Source organism: Lactuca virosa, chromosome 9, assembly GCF_052849685.1.
Source record: "Lactuca virosa cultivar CGN04683 chromosome 9, Lactuca_virosa_CGN04683_v6, whole genome shotgun sequence".
NCBI classification, from domain to species: Eukaryota; Viridiplantae; Streptophyta; class Magnoliopsida; order Asterales; family Asteraceae; genus Lactuca; species Lactuca virosa.
Window position 1 is genome coordinate 108,168,275 of NC_136434.1, and position 6,954 is coordinate 108,175,228.

General features: G+C 29.9%; 1 pseudogene; it reads right to left on the bottom strand.

Annotated features, from left to right (window-relative positions):
* Window positions 1–4,752: 4,752 nt before the first annotated feature.
* LOC145136672 (dehydration-responsive element-binding protein 1E pseudogene) lies at window positions 4,753–5,874 on the bottom strand (annotated as a pseudogene).
* Between the last annotated feature and the right edge of the window lie 1,080 nt (window positions 5,875–6,954).

Genomic DNA, 6,954 nt, shown 5'->3' on the forward strand with positions numbered 1-6,954 from the left:
CTTTTCAACGATGTGGCAGTTTTTTCAAAACAAGATACAATTGCAACCACGTCTTTTTTTTCTTTCTATTTTTAGTTTATACTCATTCCGTCTCATATTAATAGTTTATGTTTTTTTTTTTTGGTTTGTCATAAAATAATAGTCTACTTTTAAAAATATATCTCATTTACTAACATACCCATCATTATCACTTAACTTACCATAGAATTAAATGCAACAAAAGGATGAAAATTGTCATTTCATTTAATAAAGTTAGTGGTAGTTAATATTTCCTTAATTTGTATGTTTTTTGTCTGTTTATAATAATTTTGGGACGGGAAGACTATATATATATATATATATATATATATATATATATATATATATATATATATATATATATATATATATATAGAGAGAGAGAGAGAGAGAGATGAATAAGGATTTAATTGGAAAAAAAAGTTGAGAATTGATATATATATATATATATATATATATATATATATATATATATATATATATATATATACACACACACACACACACACATACACACACACAATGGGGATATTTTTATTCTGTTTTCTGTTAACAACTTGTAAACTGAAGTAATAACATCTAACAAAACAACCCCATCTACAGGATCAACCGCAAATTAAGGAGTCTTAAACGAAAATCGAAAGATCCCATATAGGAATATGCAATCTGTGTGAATCCTAACAAACTGGACCGAGTGAAATGCATTTTGTGTAATAAAAGAGATGGTCAGAGGAATCAATAGACTAAAACAACATATTGCACAAATTAATGGAATTTTTTCTTCATGTCACAACGCCATAATACAAAACCAAATAAAATGTAGAGATGCTCTTCAAAGGTGATGGGTTGCAAAAGTGATCGATTTTGTGATGTTTGAAAAGTTACAATGTTTTTATTTATCTTTGTGACCGATTTCATGTTTTAAGGATCATCTTGAATTTGGTTGATTATAATTACTCGTATAGGCTACTGGGTGTTGAATTTAAGGATCATATTGTTAATTCAGTAATTAAGGATCATCTTGATATTACAGGTTGAATTAAATAGCTTTTGGCAGCAATCCATTGGATGCATTACTCAAAAGGATATTTTAGGAACAAAATCAAGTGATAGGGATTAAATTTATTATTAAACTTTTATACTTGATTACTTATATTATTAGGATTAAAGTTAAATTTATGAATTTTTTCATATATTTCTTGATAAGTAATGGTCCCCAATTAATACCCACCTAGCCGATTAATCCCTAGACCCTAGTTCACCGACTAGCTAACGCCTAACGTTTTCTGCAACATTAATATATATATATATATATATATATATATATATATATATATATATATATATATATATATATTCATTTATGAATACACATTAATATATGAATATGTATGTACATATACATATATGAATACATATTCATATAAGAATAAAATATGTTTCGTTTTCCCGGTATGTTGAGCGCTTACGCGGCATATTCAAAATGAGTGGCCCACATTCAGTCCTTCGCTCCCTACCATTTTTTTCTCAATTGAACCCTCATATATATATATATATATATATATATATATATATATATATATATGTGTGTGTGTGTGTGTGTGTGTGTGTGTGTGTGTTCCATTAAGATTATGAAAAAAAGAGATATTGAAATTCAACTTCAGCTATATATTTCATTTCTACCACTCTAGCGCTCCATCGTATAGGCACCGCATTCCCGACCACATCATTCCTTTCCCATCCACATTACCCACTACAACAACCGTCACCACCACCACCAGCACCACCACCTCCATCAACTGACCCCACTACTGCCAACTCCATGACCTCTACTACCGCGACCTCTGCCATCACCACCTCCTCCATCACTAACCACCATAATTATATATGACTAATCACTTTGTGAAAAAACTTATATGTATAATCATTTGTTATTAGACATATATGTATAATCATATATGATAATACCTCTCCGTCATATAATTATTTATGATTAGGCGTATACTGTCATGCTGTTACACTGGAGCGTAAAAGCGACATATGAGTAATGTGTTGCTATGGTTATATCTCAAGATCTTTAATTTTCTAGAATCTCATAGGGATCGTCCTCTCTGTATGTGTATGTGTTTATATATATATATATATATATATATATATATATATCTTTATTTATTTGAGAACCCTTATCTTGTAAGAATAGATGAAGACCAATCCCTTAGAATCATGAAGAATTTGAATCCACTTCCACCATTTTACCATCTTTGGTTCTTGATTTCAAAAGGAATTGGTATATTAAATGAGTTTAACTTTCTATCGATGGAAAGAAAGTAAATTACATCTAAGAAGATCAAAATATTTAAAATCCCATTCTAGAGTGATTGTTGAAGTACCCTCAACCATCACACAACTTATGCTATTATCCACCACCGCACATCGCATCTACCCACCATCATTTCCAACACCACCGCCTCCATCGATTATCACTTCCACCACCACCACCACCATCCACCGCAACCATCCTTGGCACCCCCGCCCACCACCACCACCGCCTCTACCACCATCACTACCACCACCTCCTCTTTACAACGTACCGTCACCATTTACTATTTTTATAACTTATATAATATATCTTTACGTATAAACATTGTTTAAAAACACTAATTAAAACTGATTGGTCGAACCATTTTTTATAAGAAAGTGACAATGTTTTTTTTATGATAAAGTTAATAGTGAATTTCATTACTAAACGATCATGAGATTGATGCATTTAACACTGCAATGTCTCAAAAGCCGTGATTTGGTTTCATCTTAATATTTTTGTATTAATCTAAAACTATATTTTATTTTGATATTATGCATTATGTTTCTTTTTGATGTATTTGGATTGATGTAAACTTATGCTTATGTGTTTTTTTTAATGTATTTGGACTGATCTGCCTAAAGAAATTTTGAAAATACTTATTTAAAGATGCAATTTGACACTCCAACCATCTGTGTTTTGAAATGGCGTATTCAACGATGTACGAGTATAAAACAAAGTTAGATTTAGGATTGTTATTTTAAAGTCAACTTTTGTATAATTTATGATTTTATACAAAATAGTTAATTATTTATTTCAATATAATGTTAAACGGTTAAGTTAAATCAAAATTTCAGTTAAACTTGAAAAAAATCGAAACATTATTTTAGAAATAGTTAAAAGTTATAAATTATAGTGTTAAACCTAAATTGTAATCCTAAATTAACAAAAAAAACATGAAAATATTTTTGAAAATCATTAAGAATTTTCAAATAAGTAGCTTAAAAATAACTTACAATAAGATTAGTTAAAAGTAATATTATATAAAAAATTATAATATTATGTTTAATAACAAAAACAATGTTTGTTGTTTTAAATAATTACAATCAAAGAAACTAACAAAATTCATCAAATAATTTTTAAAAAAGTTAAATTTCTGAAACCAAATTAAAATAATTAAGAGTTTTCAAATATGATATTTTAATAACTTACAACAACAATAGTTAAAAGTAACATTATATATAAAAATTATATTGTTACATTTAAAAACAAAAACAATGTTTGATGTTTCAAATAATTATAATGATAGAAATAAAAATCTTAAACAAATAAACTTTTTAAAATTAATTAATCATAACAACTATAAATATTATTATACCATATATTATATTTAATTTTACTAATGAGTAACCGTTATATAGAGGGCATTAAGACGATTATCATTATATAATTTTAAAAGATGTTTATATTATTATATAATTGAAAGCAAACAATGTTTATACCAACTTATTATAAAATCCTTCTTAATAAATAAAAAACTTTTTGTCAAATGTCACACTCTCATTGATTTTGCCACATGTCATTTTGTGGTTATTTTCAATTAAAATTTTTCCACATGACATTTTGTGGTTGTTTCGTTTTTATTCAATTTCACATAATATTTAATTAAATTTATTAATTGTAATAAATATAATAATAAATGCATCTCAATTTCATTAATTGACTTTCCTTCTAATTTCAAAATTTCTAAATTAAAACCAATTACTACTATTTGTTTATTTATCTAAATTATTTGTTTAAATTTAAAAGAGAAAAAATACTTTAATTTTAATAATTCAATATTTTTCTAATTTTTCTTATAATTTCAAAATTTTCAAATGTTTAGAATTTTATATTTATTTTTTTAGTTTAGAATTTTATATTTAATTTTTTTAAATGAACTCATATAATACATTGGTTTTACACTTAGTTTACTATATAAGAGCTAACAGCAACCTTATTGATCTATTTAAAAAATATATATTTATAAAGATTTCAAATATATTATTGTATTCTACTCAACGCGCGAGTATTCACCTATTAATGTTTTGAGAGTATTCGGTTATTAATGTTTTGAATACCGATGCCAAAATTTAATAAATAATACAGTCATGCATAAGTTCCGTGACTCTTTAATACATAACACATTTATTATATCTCGTGATAGAAAACATCAATGTTTGGTTATTCTTATTTTAAAACTTTAAATATATAATAGATGACAAAGCATACATCCTTTTTTCCATTTATGTGTGTTTCTTCAAGAAAACGTTTATTACCAAAACTGGAACTGACTTCTTCCCGAGATGTGTAATCAAATTACGGAAGACGTGATTTAAATCCGTATATCTTCATCTCACTGGCTTTCCTACTATCAAAACGCTCAAACCATGACGGAAAAAAAAAATATCAATCTATCTTATTTCCAAAGGAATAGATATATATGTGGGTATATAAGCACACTCAAGAAAACGTTTATTACAAAACCTGGAACTGACTTCTTTCCGACATGTCTAACAAGATAACTGGAAAAGTGATTTAAACAGTTTATACCATATATATATTTACATCTCATTGGCTTTCCTACAAAAACTCTGCCATGAGGTAAAAAAAACATTCACTCTATCTTATTTCCAGATGGGTATATACGCAGTACACTCAATCTAGTAGTTCCATAAAGACTCATCATCATAAAGTTCCATGGTATGATCCCCATAGCTGCCATACCCGACCTGCCTCTCCGGAGGCGCTACCATCAGTCCCTCCGCCATGCTGGCAAACAATCCTGGCATCTCGAAAATATCTTCTTCATCCACGTAAAGCTGAATTTCCGGCAACTCAATTGTTTCAACAATCTCGACAACTTCCTTCGTGTATCTGAAAGCCTCCGCAGCTTCTGATGCAGCCTTTTGTATATCATGTATATTGTTGGACTTGGGGATCGGAAGTCGCCAGACTGAATCAGCAAAATTCAAACAAGCCAATCGCCCCCTGAAAGCAAAAGCCGCCACATCATGTGCTCTTGCTGCCATTACAGCAGTGGGATGTGTCCCTAACCAAACCCTAAACTTCTTCTTCGGCTCTCTCACCTCACAAACCCACTTACCGTTGTCCCTCATCCTCACTCCCCTGTACACCGGATGTCGAGTCTCCCTAAACTTCTTCCTTCCGGCTCTCTTCTTTGGGTTCATTGAAGCCAGTTTCACATCTCTTTCAGCAGCTACACCCTCGATGGTACCTGTGCTGCAATTTGAGGTAAAAACGGATGCGCAGGGAGCATTTTTGGATGACTGGATGAAGGCATCCATATGTTGGTTGTTTGAGAAATTTATGAGTGAAGTTACGGTTTTGTTGGTAGTTTTTGCAAGTTATGACTTATAATTTACAATTTATAAGTGAAGTAATGGTTTTTTGGTATTGTTTTATGAGTGACTTTAAGTGACTGATATACCAATGGCGATGCTTATATAGACATTTGTGGAGTGTGTGTGATTGGGTTTGGGAAACGAGCTGGTGGTTTGCTTGGTGGAGGAAGGAGGCTTAACAACTGGCTTTATTTTATTTATTTTTAACGCGTGATATTTGGAGTAAATTAAAAACTATCCTTATAGTATTGGTAATTTACAGATTCAGTCCAATAGAGTCAAATGTTGTAATTGGTGTACAATTAGTTTTGTTTAACAGTAATGTTTTATATACAGTCTAAATTGGTATATGTTTAGCGTCATCACATTGACGGCTCATGGTTGGTCTTTTTGATTATTTTAGTCCATTTAGTTTCACTCTTCTTTGTTTCTAGGTTTTTAATTAATTAATTAATTAGTTTATTTATTTATTATTAAAACTCAAAAATACATATATCTCTCTAATAAAATTACATATCAAAATCATAATTATTACTCAGCTCAAACCCTAAACTCATTTCTTAAATCAAAACCTCAGACCAACTTGTGCTCTTAGCACAGTAAATAACCATAATCTAATATATTTAAAAGAATAAAACAAGAAATTTTATTTTCATTTGATTAATATTCATCATCCGTTCACAATGGTGGAATTTCGTGCTTCATCAAAGGCTCATACGGAAGCCACCACATCTACTTCTCCTAAGAAACCCTCTCTTATGCTAACTTCCCGCAATTTTGACATTTACTATGAGAACCAGTACCATTCCTTTTAAATACCTAAACAAATCATACAAGATTGCCACACAAAGAAGAGGACATTAGGCTTTAAGAAATCATCAACGAACAAGTCGTGTTCCTAAACAAGAAGACCTTTCTTGAAGCCATTGGGCTTCCTCCAATTTTAGAAGCATTGTATTTGAGCATCATTCCCGATGTCAAGTGTTCAAGGTCATTTAAAATCTTGGTCACAAGGACACGCTAAACAACACAACATATTTCAAGAATTCTAAGCTTCGAGCATTTTGTCACTTTCTTGTGTGGCTTATTGTTCGATGCATATCTGGAAAGACTGTTGGTACCGACTCTTAAGCCTACAATGGCTCAAATCTATTTGGAAAATTGCAATAGGAAGAGAAATCGATTATGGAACCATCATCTGAGATGATTTCATCGAGTACATCAAGGTGAAAA